At 42.0% G+C, this 14,297-nt stretch overlaps 1 protein-coding gene across 3 annotated transcripts in view; it reads left to right on the forward strand.

The window, feature by feature from the left end:
• The first annotated feature begins 6,671 nt into the window (after positions 1-6,671).
• MAMDC2 (MAM domain containing 2) overlaps positions 6,672-14,297 on the forward strand; it is a 130,180-nt gene continuing 122,554 nt past the window's right edge. The window contains exons 1-3 of one of the 3 annotated variants that reach the window (XM_059724782.1): positions 6,672-6,936; positions 7,516-7,564; positions 11,426-11,500. The gene's annotated coding sequence lies outside the window, so the exon portion shown is untranslated. Of the gene's footprint in view, positions 6,937-7,011; positions 7,441-7,468; positions 7,565-11,425; positions 11,501-14,297 lie in introns of those variants that run through there. The other 2 variants (XM_059724781.1, XM_019478068.2) reach the window with 2 other exon arrangements.

Consider the following 14,297-nt stretch of genomic DNA (forward strand, 5'->3'; position numbering starts at 1 on the left):
ATGCAGTCTGTCTGACTCACAAAGGACTCCCCCCCACCTCCCTCCCCTCCTCTACCTAAACGAAACTGATTAAGATGCAGTGAGAGACGCACCTAAAACTCTCCAGATAAGGGTGATAAGAGTGAACAACTGCCCTCGGTCTCATCTGCATCTGAGATGGAACCAGATGACCATTCATTTACATGAGAGATGGAAAACAGAAAGCCTGAAGCAGAGACTGCAGTGAATTCTGGGACCAGAGAAGCAGGAGAGCGCTGCATGATGGGGAATCTGTGCTTCCAATGTTAATTAACCCATGTTCACACACACCCAGCTCAGCATTTATCAGACCAGTTCTAATCTGGATTTGCTAAGGACTTCCCCCCCCCAGACACACACACACACACACACACACACACACACACACACACACACACACACACACAGCTCTAAGTTTAATAGGCATCTCGGGCCGTACATTCCCCGGTCCCAGTATGGGAGGCCTATTTAAACTTGATTGACTAAAACTCAGTTGCCGGGTTAGGGAATGCTGAGGCAAGAGACAGAGTCTGAGGGGGTACGGGCAACATTTGAACAATGGTTAAGGGTTCATCACAGCATCCAGCCTGCTGGAGCCCTAATCCCAGGTGTTGTCATATCTTTCCCGAGACGACTGGTGGGAGTCCTCTCCACAAAAGGTTATGAGCACCCCAATAATTGCTTTAAGTCTGTTAAAAGACTATAGTAAAATCTGGAAAAGTCATGCTAAGCTGAGGCTTGTGCACAACAAGTAAAAATCCAAAATCCTGATACTGCAAGCTATCTATTGTTCCTGAAGAAACCATGAGATATCCCATCAGGATATCTGCCATCCATAGGAATCTCAAGCTGGCTCCCAAGTATTTGGGTTACTCCCTAATCTTAAGTGTTTCCTGATTATCAATCGGTTTCCTGAGATGGTCCAAACCAGATAACCCCTTGTCAATAGAAAAGACAATGATTTACACTACTGAGGGTGCTTCAAAGCAGCTGAACTGAGGGTATAAAAATCTGTAAGTGTGTGTGCATAAAAAAAAAAAGAAGAAAGAGAAAAAAAAAGAAGAAAGAGAAGAAAGAAGAAGAAGAAGCAGGGAGAAAGAAAAGGAGAAAGAAAGAAGAAGAAGAAAACTCCTGTGCTGACACCATCCCCTGTCGTTCTTGGGACGCTGGAAGAACAGATCGTCTCTCTCTTCAAGGATTGTGCTACGGACTGTGCCTGTCAGCTTTGCAGCCTGGGTACCGTGGACTCGGTGAGATTCCCAGCGTTCTCTCTTCTTTCTAGGCATAAACTTCTGAACCTGAATTGTATCAGTTAAGCTTGAGCTAAGTTTCCCCAAATACTTAGTGAAACCAGGGTAGTATTGTCATTGTTTGTGCTTGTTTTTCTTTTGCATGTCTATTACTACTAGTACTATTATATATTTCATATGCTTAGCAATAAATAACTTTTATAGGCAAACTGGTAGTAATTGGGTATATTTTTCCTTCTCTGCTTCTTTTTCCTCCTGTGCTCTGCAGCAACGCTTCTTTTACCTATGCTAAAGATCCCTGTGAAGCCTAAATTATTGTGGGGTTTGCTCATCAAGAGGCCAAAGTTTGGGACGTGCTGAGTTTGAAACACATAAGGGGATCAGCTTGTACAGGCTGATTGACCCAGTTTGACTCAGACGTGCCCTTATGAACTGAATGCTGGCCCATGAGGGTGTCAGCTGGACACCCAGCCGGATTCAGAGGGATTCTGTTCACCTGTGTGCTTGTGTCTGACTGCATTTTATTGTTGCTCTTATGAACTGATTCTTGGCATATGAGGGTGTCAGCCTGTCCATGCTGATCAGCCCGGCCAGATCAGGCGTGCCACGTTAATTTGTGTGTGTTTGTGTGTATGACTGATTTGGTGACTGGAGGAACCCAGTCCCATTGAGATTGAGTCCTGCAAGATAGCTCCACTGGGGGTGAGGGCTTGCAGAAGGGAGAAATACAGCTCCGTATAGTAACACAAGCAGCACATTGACAGAAACACCAAGACCCTAGAAACTATCCCTAATAAATGAGCACACCCCAAAGTAATGGGCAAATTTGGTAACACAGTTGCCTGGAATGAATTTTTGCAAGGGTCTAGGCCAGTAGCACTCAGGTCGCGGGGAGAGGTGTGCATGCAAAAATAGTCACTGCTGCCACCCAGGGCACAGTGCTGTCCTGTTATGCCTCTAGCCATCTGGACTCTACTCCCTGTTACCCAACCTGTTAAAGCATTTTATCCATTTATTCTTTATATAATAGTTTAATGGGAGACTTTGATACCATGACCACTTGCATCTCCCAGCTGCCAGGAGAGTGCCCTAAACACAAGGCTGTAGGATAATCTTTATTCTGTATTCCATTTATTTGTTAATGCATTAATAACCCTGTCAGCAGGGACTAGAACCCAGGGAACTGCACTTAGGCAGAAGGTTGTGGATCAGTGTCTGGGTTTAGGAACCAAAGTGCTTCTTGGGATCAGGACCCCAGCCCTTGATATTTACCAACGTACACATAATCATTAAACATAAAAAAGCAAATCATGCAGTATTGTATATTTGCATATAAATTGGTTTCCATGAAAAATTAAATCTTCCAAAATCTGGAAGGTAGTGTTCACCAATGCAGGGGAAAACATTGTTACACATAAATGTGAACTTTACAAATAAACTATAGCCAAGACCTGAATCAGACATTACAGTTTATTTTTAGAAGAGTAACACTCAGTAAAAAAAAAAAGCTTATTTGGATACACATAATTAAGTAATTTGGTGTTGTTAAAGAGCAAATAAGACTATCCCAAGGATGATGGCATTATTTCTAATAATCAATAACACTTATTAATCTAGAGACAGAAACAAGGAAGACCAGGCAAGAAAGATAAAATAATGAATATTAGAATATACAAAGAGAGGCCTAATGCTCTAAGCAATTTGAAAATTAATAAAATGTAGATGGGTACTTAACTAACAAAGCAATAAATGTACTATATTTTTCAGCTATATCCATAATCATAATTATAATTCTGCTGCTACTGCCTTTGAAACAACTTTAGAAAGGATGCTTTCTTATTCAAACAAGGACCCATGTTTCTGTTCTGACTATATAGCAGTAAGGTAGTGGGCTATGTTTCCTTGCAGGGGATAAATAACAGCAGAGTTGCAGCTGTGTACAAGAAGCCCATATACATCGCTCCTCAGTAAAATCAGCTCTTCAGTGGAGAAATGGAGAGCATGGCAGAAAAAAATGAGCATCTGGTTTTGGTCTCCCTTTCAGAGGGAAATCTGTGGATAGCATTAAGCTCCTTCAACTACAGGAGTCCCACAAAGAAATGGCCCAGTTGCCTGGAATGAATTTTAGCAAGGGTCTAGGCCAGTGGCACTCAATATTTTGGCCTCAGTGGCCAGTCCACAGGCCAGAAATGGGCCTTAGGGCCCTGCACCACCTTCAGCCAACCCCAAATGACAGGATTGGGCTTTGGGGCCCCACATTTCCCCCAACCAGCCCCATGTGCTGGGACAGAGCTCTGGGACATGTGCCACCCTGTGTGCCTGATCTAGTTTGCAGTGCCATGGGGAGCTCTGCAGGCAGAAAGACTCGGTACCAGGGGCTGAGCGCCCTTTGTCTAGGCTCAGCTGTGGAGTCTACACATGTCCAAATAGAAAGAATTATGAAATAAGTATGAAGAATGCTAGTCCTGGTATATTATCCTCAGTTCAAAGCCAAAAACTTGCCCAGAGCTTTGTGATTTAAACACAGGTAGGTACTGCCCAAGGAGCTTACAGATAAATAAGACAATGCACAGAAAGACCCAGAGAAAGAGACCTAGTGACATGTTTTCTCTCTGGACCCCAGACCTGGATCTTTAGGGGGAACTTAAAAGGAGAACAGGTGGATGCACCAGAGCCAGAGGACCTTCTGTGCTCAGACGCAGCATGGAAGAAAGCAAAGTGACAAGAGTGAATAAAAGAAATGTAGTTAGCTTTAGTAAGAACAAAAAAGGGTGGTATGGAAATGTGTATACATGGAGAAAATGGAGACTATTACAGTCTCATAACAGGAAGCATTTCTAGTTGCTTTGGCTTTTTGGAAAGGTCTTTGCCAAAACTAGCATGGCAAATGACCCCAAATGAATAAGAATTCTACATATTGGTTACTTCTTGTCACAATGCTTTACACTGTAAAGATGACAAAGTAGTGAAGGCAAAATCTCCCCTGTCCCCTCCCCTCCAGTATTTTTTTTTTTGGTGCTTTTAAAGGCTTTTTTAAAAGCTGTGATACCTAGAGTTTTCTCAAGTGCTTATGAGACACTTCCTCTTCTGGTGGAAGAAGGAAAGAAACCTGTGGAATTTGAGGCTGCGCCAGTGTGGTCAGTGTGAAGGAGCAGCATAATTTTTATCAAAACAGACTTTTCCAGTACAAGAGAATCAAAACATGAGTCAAAGAAGAGCCTTCTCAATGTGCTTACATTATTGATAGAGTTATACATATTTGCAGCCAAACCTGAAATCAAATGCAAGCCATCTGGTAACGAGTTTTGTTACAAACTCGAACAACTGATACAGTCAGGGAAGTCCAGTACCAGCTGATTTACCTTTGCCCACTATAATACAAAATTCATGGATTTTCCATGAGTGCTTTGCTGTTTTGATACAGAATTAAGTGAAACTTTCTGGGTTTTGACTGAAATATGCTTAAACTTTTGAGTTTCTTCAAACCTGAAACTCAAATAAAAATTTATGAATCCCTAATAAACAAAGCCAAGGAAAATATTTACAGGAATCCCTGAAAAGTAAAAATGCCAAGTATAACAGTGCTGAAGTTGGTTTTGTAATCCTGTATTCATAGGCAATACTACAGCTACACACGTCTTATACTCGCTCTCTTTGATCACTTGTAATAAAGACTATACTCCTTATAGTCTTTATATAGTAGTAATGCTACTATCTGAGAAAATCTATAACTTTCCTCCATTGTTTAATGAAAGGAGGTATGTATACAACTTTCTTACTGGTGTATTCATCACTCTTAAGAACATGGATTTCTCTCAGAACCCTGTAGATTACTTTTATGTTAAATATGGGGAAATTCTGAAGTATGGTCCAGTTATTTGAGCTGTTTATCTCCACACAACAAAGGAGAAAGGTTCCCATTATCTCTTAAGCATTATTAAAATCAGAAACACATAAAGAGGCTATTTGAATAAGTGCTATTAAAATATATTTTGTTTTGTGGCATCTAATTAATTTCAAGTGCATAGTTGAATCTTATTACTAGCATTTTCTTTATGTTGTAATTTGCAACTTACACATGGGTGCCTCTCATTTTATTTCGACAATCTGAAGTATAAAATAGTAGCAGCTGCATAATATGCCTAAAACATTGCTCTGCAAAAAACCCCTGGAGACTGAATTTAAAAATTTACAAAGAGTAATAGAAAAGAAGCAGTGGAATATAACAACCAATGTCAGATCAGGAAATGAACTTGGTTGCAAAAGCGCTGATGGACCTAAGTTGCACACAAACGCATCATTTGGCACAGGGGTTGCCATCTTGTGGTACAAGTGGGACTAGCAACTGCTGTGTGTGGCACTTGAGCCCCAGCTTTGATAGGAGGGAGGTGGGGAACTCAGCTTCTAGCCTGGCCACATGGAAGTGTAGGAACAGGATGCTGTTGTGAGATGTGTTAGATGTCTCAGACTTCATTTACAAATAACTACGTTAATCCTTCCCTAGCTGGCTGGCTCTACCACATCCACTGCCATATTAAGGGCAAGTGCCCCACCTCGGCTATAGAGCTGATCATCACTCTGAGGAGGCAGAGCTTCTTTCTGATGGGTGTGCTACAATTTGGCAGTTGGCACTAAATGTAAAACATGTCAGTATAAATGTGCCCAGCAGAGTTGTCTGAAGTATTTAACTAGTGTGGGATGGCTCAAGAACTTGCCCGCTATGATTATTTTCAGATTCTGCATATGTTGTTGCTGCTCCTCCATTGAGATTTGTAGTTTTCATATTAGGGCTGAAACATTTAATGAAATGTTCCTATTTGTTCCAAACCAGTCTGTTAGTTGCAAATATTACAATATAGGAGGAAAAAATAAGTGCCTTATGTTTAAATCCTATGAAAAAAATTGCTATAGTAGCCTTTCCAACTTCCCTGCTAAAACCTGACTCTGTGTTTTAGATACCGAAGGTTTCAAATTCAGAAAAGGTAAAACTCCTACTCCTGTAAAATTTACGGTCTTGTAACAAACCATGCACAACTAAAATACTGTCATAATAGAATTCAAACAATCTTGGACCCAAGGGAGCTCCTAAGAACAAGTGCATATGGTGTTATGCCCCTACAGAAGGAGATAGTATACTCCTCATCATAGCTGGCTAGCTCTAATGAGTATAGCAAGAACAACCAACTTTTGAGGAACAAAATTTAGTAAGTCCTTGATGATCCACAAACCTTCTAAGCCAATGGTAGACTACCCCACTCCTTGTTCTGATGTAGCCACTTTTGGCCTCTTCTGATGATGCAGGCAAACTTAATCATCCACCTTGGTGCAGCACTACCTGAAGGTAGTCATACTAATTGGAACTAATAATGAGGCTCCAGCTATTTCCTGAACCAGAAGCAGGATAGCCATGTGCATGTAGTGCTGTACTCAGACTGATTCATGCTGTTTGTCAGGAGGGCTAATTAGCTTAGCAACTTCAAATGACCCTGCACAGCTTTTGCCTTTAGGCACAGCTCATTAGGTGGCATTCAGAACCATGTCAAGGCAACTATTTGGGACTGCAGCCGCCTCCCTAATCTGTTGCAGTATGCCTGGGGTGCTTGGCATGGTCATGCCATGTCTGCAGAAAAGTTAGGAAACAGTTACAACTACCTGCTTCTCACAAACTGTAAGTAGTATAGCTCTATGTAGCAAATAACAGGCTTGCAGGGGCTACAGCCCAGCTGCAGTTGGTAGGCACTGATTGTAGTTTGCCCAGGAGGACTGGACCAGCAGAGACAGATAATTAGCTGGCCACAGGAACCTGAAAGGAAGGGTGCTAGGAGAGGTGTCCAAGGGCACACAGCTAGGAACTGGAAAGAGTAAAATGCTCAGGAGAGGAAGAGAGAAGAAAAGATTCAGAAGGAGGGACACACAGACACATTAAACCTGCTAGGGAAAGGAACCAGGATAATTGACTATACCAGAAAATTCAGGATGAGAGGTTGCTTTACTCTTAGATTACATAATGGGGCAGAGCTGTGGCTTTACCAGCTCTCTGCTTCTCACTATGCCATGTCTCCTGTGGGCTACCATAAACTCCAAAGGCAGTATTTAGGAATTAAATCATGTGTTCATTTGAAAGCTGGAAGTGCAGTTGTGCCTAGCCTAGGTGCAGACTACCGAAGGAGGGGTGAGAACCAGGCATAAGCCATTTTTTTTATGCTTTGGATAATGCATATGTTGTTTGTTTTTAAACTAACTGTAGAAACAAGATTTGATGATGCACCCAATTGAAGATATCTGGTTAAACTAAGGTAATAGCAATCCTAGTGTTCACTTCAATTATTCATTCCTGCTGCTTCTTGTTACTACACAGAGCACCTTGGGGGCCCAGTTCTTTTCAGCTAGAAGAAAAAACCACAACAATTTGCTTATCCATCACACACTAATATCTGCTCTAAAAATTGGGAGGATGAAATCCAGGATAAATAAAAAATTATTTTTTTTTTCCTTTTCACTAGGGCATAAAACTCTATTTTTGCTGAAAACACAACTTATCAAACATTTAATATGGGGGGAGTTGGTCCTAGGGAGTAAAAGAATAGATTTTCTCTCTGTTCTGGTGAAGGACACTAAAGTCAGAATGCAATCTAGAGACATGAAAGCTGAGCTAACATAGTATTCATTGCACATGAATCTACTTCCTCTGCTCCTATGCAAACTGATTACTACCTTTTTTTATTGTCCTGTGGCTTTTTTTTTTTTAAGTAGTAATTTTTCTAACAGTTCAGATCTCTGCTGAAATGGACAATTGCACTGAAAAATGCCTGCCAGTTTTGGTGTGTGGTTTTTTTTGTTTTTTTTTTAAAGTGGGCAAGTCTGTTTTAAATTCTAATTATGGATTTGGCTCCAGAACACCTCTTTAAAAAAAAACAAAAAACAAAAAAAGATATTTCTCCATTACTAGGTGACATCCTAATTGAATTGACCAGCTCTAAACAAAGGTATGTTTATAATTCTAGCAACAGCAGCAGAGATGCACACATCTTTTTTTCTGTCTGAAGAATTGTAATGATGTGGTTAAAGGAGATTTAGGAAATACAAGAGCTACAATATGTTACTGCCAATATAAGCTACTCTTAGGAAGTGATTTTTGGAATGATGGCCTCTAATTCTACTCCATTCTTTAATGAAAAGTAGTAAGTTATAGAATGTATTTAATCAGTTCGGGCTGTGGAGCACAACATGGCACATAAACAGATTAACATATCAAAACTTAATTCCGCCTCTTCAGTCAGGTAGCAAAGTGCTTGGGGAGTGTATGCCTTGCTTCCTGATAGCACCTACATTTCTCCATAGGCTGCTAAGATTAATGGTAGTCCAACAGTGGTGATGCTTCTACCTCATGGTATGTTCCTCATGAGTTTAACTTCTGTCCCTAGCCCAGGAGGGCTTTGGCTAACTGGTTTGGGTGTAAGTGATCGGAAACCAGTTTAAACCTGTAACAGAACAGAAGTTCAGTGCAAATAAACTGCTTTCAAAATGATGGAAACTTAAGATAAAGCTGGATGGATGTAGTATGGGACTTAATGGACTTCAGTCAAACTGGTTTATGGAATGTCTGTCCCAGATCCCTTCCTGGTTCAAGTTAACCCAGAGTCTCCCAGGATCCCAGCATGCTTTGCAGCCCTGGGCTGTGCTGTTTACTGCAGTGGAGCAGGGAATACCCTACCCCTCTGCTCCCTAGCCTGCTTTCTGCTTGCATCCATCAGCCCATAGGAATAGGAGGAGGGGCAGGGGAGCAGACTCATAGCATGTAGGAGGAGGGAAAGCCTCTGTTGTGGAGGCTTTTTGCCTCTCTACAGCCTTCCCCTCACCAGGGGCAGCCTGAGGAGCTGGGGGCATTCCCCACCTCCCCTGCACAGCTGCCTGCCTTAGACACTGCTACAGGGGGGAGGTGGAAGAAGTTCCCAAAGCCCTGGGGGTTCAGGCACCAGCACCCCCCCCCCCCAATCTCAGAGGGCTTCCTCTACCAGCCTGGGGTCCCCTAGCTAGGCAGCTCTGGGGAGCTGAGGGGAATTGCCTCCCAGCCCTTTACAGCTGCTGCCACAGGAGGGAGGGAGAAGTCCTCCCAGCTGGGTGCCTGTCCATGCAGCCCAGCACGGGTGCATCGGGGAGCCCCTGCCTCAAGGGGCTTCCTCCCACCCCAGCCCAGGGCAGCCCTAGGGAGCGGAGAGGAATTCTCCTCCTCCCAAACCCCACAGCTGCTTGCCTTAGCCATTAAGAGTCTCCAGGGCAGCCCCAGGGAGCAGAGGGGGATTCTCACAGTCCCCCACAGCTGCTTTTGCCTCAGCTGCTGAGTCTCAGGAAAAAATAGCTGCAGGGGAGCAGTAGATTTTCCCTCCCATTTCCATGCAATCAGCAGCTGGGAAAGGGGCGAGGGGGAATTCCCCTCAGCTCCCCAGGGCTGGGGACAACCTCCTGAGGGGAAGACTGGGAGACATGCTCTAGTGCTCCCTGCTTTCTGGCCTGGGTCGGTGCAGGTCTCCTGCTGCCTTTCCCAATTGAAAAATGAACATTGGTTCAGGTGGTTATCAGTTCAATCTATGCAGTTTAGAGGAAGCAGCATAGATTGAATTGATTCTGCCCTGGGCTTTTTGACTGTCTCTGCATATCCCTGGTGACTCCACTGGTCCTCTGCTCTGCCTTCAACACCTGTGCTTCTTAGCAAGTGCTCCAATAAACTCCCCTTTCTACTTCAGAGAGGACTTTCCACCAAGACCAGAAGGATCAGGTTTATGTCTGATGGACTTTTTCTTTTCATAATTCAAAACCAGTCCTTGTTTTTTCTCTCACCTTAAAAATACTAACCTCCAAGTCCATTTAAATCAACATGGTAAATTCACTATGCTGGGCAGCACGGTCCTCAAGCAATCTGAGTTGTTCCATATGGGCTGCCTCCTGAACTGACTGTAATATAGCCACATCAGGGCAGCTGTTTGGGTAGGTGAATTAGCACGGCTGAGGGATGGTTCCAATAGCTCCCCCTCTGTGTGGACATGGCTGAGCAGCTCCAAATTTAGCAAGTTTGCTAAATAGTTTGCTACAAGTTTGCTGTGTAGACACAGCATGGACATAGTGACTACCAGTTCACATAATAACATTTAGGAGGTAGCCCAAGCAGACGTTTTTATAAGTATTTATGCTTAACCCTTTGTCTGTGTTAAGAAGATTAACTGAAAACTTTAAAGTTTCCCAGAAAAAGGTTTCCTAGAAAAACATAGGGCATTTGATGGATTACTTTTTGACCTGCATAGGAGGACTTCTGCACATTGACTTCCCACTGACTACAACAGGGCTGTGCAAAGTCAGCTTCTAGGACTAGAAGTTTATGAAACAATTAGTTGGTTCTCTGTTTTATAATCTACCACAATTTATGCTTGTTGGCATGTAAATTACCACAGCCCATTTGTAAGGATCTTTAAGTATAGCTATAAAAAGACTTAATTAGTTACTTTAATTGAGGAAAGAAACCTTCTTCTGAAATAAACCTGCTTCTTCTGAACTACTTCAAATTATCACCTCTTTGATCTCCCTTTCTCTCTCTCTCTTGTTTTTTTAAATCTTTCTGAGTGCAAAATGTAGCAGCACCATCATATTAAAAAAAAATATTTATCCTTTTCAATCTTGTGTAATTTCGTGCTAAATGTGGAAGTATTTATGTCGATTAAAAAAAAATCAGATGTTAAAATCCCTAGTTTCCTGTTTTGGTATTCTGTTGCTTTTTTGCTGTATCACTGAAAATGCAAACTTTTTCCTCCCTTTCTGTTCCCCCTCATGTTTCTAGATTGCATCATGTAACTTTAGAGATTGATGATAGATATGAAAGAAAGAATAAACTTTCTTCCAGATTTAGCTAGTTTTAAGCTAAAGACCTAATTCCCTGGCAATATACAGGGTAATTGCGATAACTAGTAGAAACAATCTATGACTCACAAGCATTTGATTTTTTTTTACATTGAAACATGCCACAGGAAACAGAAGTATTATGTTTGAAAAGTGCAGAATTCATGCCATCTGCAGTGCTGGATACAATTGCATTATTCTCCATTTACTTGCAGTAGTCTATTCTCAAAATCTTTAATAAAGCTTTCCTTCCATTCACTCCTTTGCAGGACTTGGTTTCATTGGGACAGGCTCGTTGAACTTCTTTGGTGCTTAGATGATCTGTGGCGGTCAGAGGAAATGAGGTAATGTAGTCATTTTTAAACAACTCTGAAACAAAAAACCAAAGAACAGTCTTGAGTGGGGACTCAGGGTCATTCTAAGAGGGCTACACAGCCTTGTTTTAAGGAGTTGGTATGTGCAGAGCAGGAGCATGCAAACAGGGCCTAGTTCATGGTGGTAGTCTTGGCATGATAGAGACAATTTAGAAATACCTTTAGAAATAAAGGGCATGAGTCACAGGAGTGGGGAGAAGGTAGTGGCTCCCTTTTGATTCAAATCCCTTCTCTGACATGGTAGAAAGGAGTTTTGCATATGCTAAGTGAGCTCTGAGGAGATGGCAGACAAGGTTTTTTTGGGTAAATCTGATATCTTTTATTAGACCAACTCAAATAGGTGGAAAAATTCTTCTTAGCAAGCTTTCGCGTATAAATACCTTTGTCAGGCTGAGGAAGTCTGCAGTTGGTGAGTGCTCTTCCTGGATGGAATGAATAGCAAAGAAGCCAGAGGCTGGTCTGCATGCAGGACAGGCAGTCAGTGAAGATGTAAATTGAGGAGTCAGTGGGTGAGATACAGGCTGGGGGGAAGAGGGGGAGGGGAATGAATGTAGCTAGTAAATAGAGGAGAGGTACCTGGGGAGTCAGATGTTAGGCAGATTATAATGTGTCATAAATCCAATGTCTATGTATAGTCCACGATTTTTTGTATCCAGTAGGTTGATGAAGTGAAATTCGTAGGCTCCTCTGTGAAAAGTAAGTTCCCTTTGAGGATCAGGACTGAGAGATTGGAGAGAGTAGTTTTCTTGTGAGAAATGTGCCCCCACAGGTAATTGGGTATTTCTGTCTTTGATAGATTTCCAGTGTGCGTTCATTCTGGTGCGCAGTTGTTGTTTGGTTTCTCCTATGTATATTCCATTAGGGCATGTGGTGCAATGGATGAGATTATTACATTTCTGGAGGTGCAGCTGTAAGATCCAGGGATGCTGATGGCTCTCTTGTGGGGTGTAGTAATTGTGGGGGTGGTAGAGATATGTTGGCAGGTTTTACATTTCTTGTCATGGCATGGTGTGTTTTGGGCACTAGGAAGTTTGCTTCTGGTGATGAGGTTAGCGAGGTTTGGTGCTCGTTTGGAGGCTAGGATGGGTGGTTCTAGGAAGATCTCTTTAAGAATTGGGTCGTCTTCTACTATGGGTTTCAATTGTTTGAGGATTTTCCATATAGGTTCAAGGGAGGAGTGATATGTCCTAACCAGTGGTGTGCAATTTGTGGGGGGTTTTCTTCTGTACTGTAGCAATTCTTCATGTGGTATCCAGGTGGCTCTTTCAAACACGCAATCTCTCTTCTTTGGAGGAGTGTCCTGGTTGAGTGCAAGCCTTTTTGAGCTTTGTGAGGTGACAATCACAGGTGTTCTCTTCAGTGCAAATTCAGTGGTATCTGAGGGCTTGGCTCTATATTACAGCTTTCTTGGTGTGTTTAGGGTGATTTCTGGTTCTGTGAAGGTATGTATGTTGGTCTGTAGGTTTCTTGTATAATGTGGTTTGTATTATACCATTCTGGATACTGATGAGGATGGGCACCCTCTCTACTTCCTCTTTAGTTTTAAAATGGCACCTTTGAATCTGTTGAAACCAGGCTTGAACTATTTTGTTTTTAGAAATGATGAAGTCAGACATTTAGCTGGAATTTCTCACATTTCATTCCTTCGAATTGCACTCTAGGTGAACTGAGTGGTGTTTTTATGGAAGAGATTTTTTTCCACCGCTGTATTCCTGCAGTTGACTACTGCCCACCTGAGCCAGTTTCACATTAATGCAGATTAAGTTATTCCGAGGGAGATTTAGGAAGTGGTCATTGCCGTGCTTTCAATAGACTGATGCTCAGCTCCATATCTCCGTTTCACTGGATCTAACAACAGCCCCAGTATCAGGATGCATTGGGTTCACAGAGGAATGCCAGATTGCTTGGGAGAAGATGAGGGTGATGCTGGTTAGCTATGGTGGGAAGCAACCAAGAAAGCTGGTGAAGGCATCTCTATCACCAATTACCAAGGGAGTTTTTCTGCTATGTGTGGGGCAAGTAAGCAGTTAAGGAGTCTGGACTCTCCAGCTGCCCATCAATGCTCATAGCAGCAACAGAACCATGTATGTAAACTCAGTGGGACTGGTAAAGAATTTGGGATGTTTTAGGCTTCAAGGTATGTCTTTTAATAGGCACAGTAAGCTCTTGTTCAAAATATAATTGGAGAAAAACACATATCAAATGGAATGTCTGTGACTTCCAAACTAATTGCATGAGTCAGTCCTACAAGAAAAACTCATGTAGTAATGAATTTTTTGATGTGGCAGTTTCTACATCCAGTATCATTAGTAATTAATCATTTCCTCTTTCATACTTTGTCATCTGCAGTCATCATAAGTCACTGGTTTCCTCTTTGTGGTTTCCTTGTACAACTGTAGGGTTGTTTTTTTGTTTTATTTACCTCACAAGGAAAAAGAGGAATTTTATATCTGCTCCAATGACCACTGCTTACATGTTAGGTACTTTTGCTGTTGACTTACTCAACATAGAGTGCCCCTAATTTCAGGCATGGGTTAAACTAGCTGACAGTGCAAACCACAACCATAAGAAATCTGTTTGTTTTTTTTCTCTAAATAAAAATAGTTAAAAGAAGTTGTCTACTCTAGCTGTTGGCTTATGTAATAGTAACACAGACTTCTGCAGCTTCTTTCTGTGAAGAGGTGATCAGTGTGCATCAGTCATGCCATCAGAGAAAACAGATAGAAGAATCTTATTGCAGTTTCTCATGTGCTACAATTGACTTTGA

The sequence above is a fragment of the Alligator mississippiensis genome, chromosome 3 (assembly GCF_030867095.1).
Source record: "Alligator mississippiensis isolate rAllMis1 chromosome 3, rAllMis1, whole genome shotgun sequence".
Classification (NCBI taxonomy): Eukaryota; Metazoa; Chordata; order Crocodylia; family Alligatoridae; genus Alligator; species Alligator mississippiensis.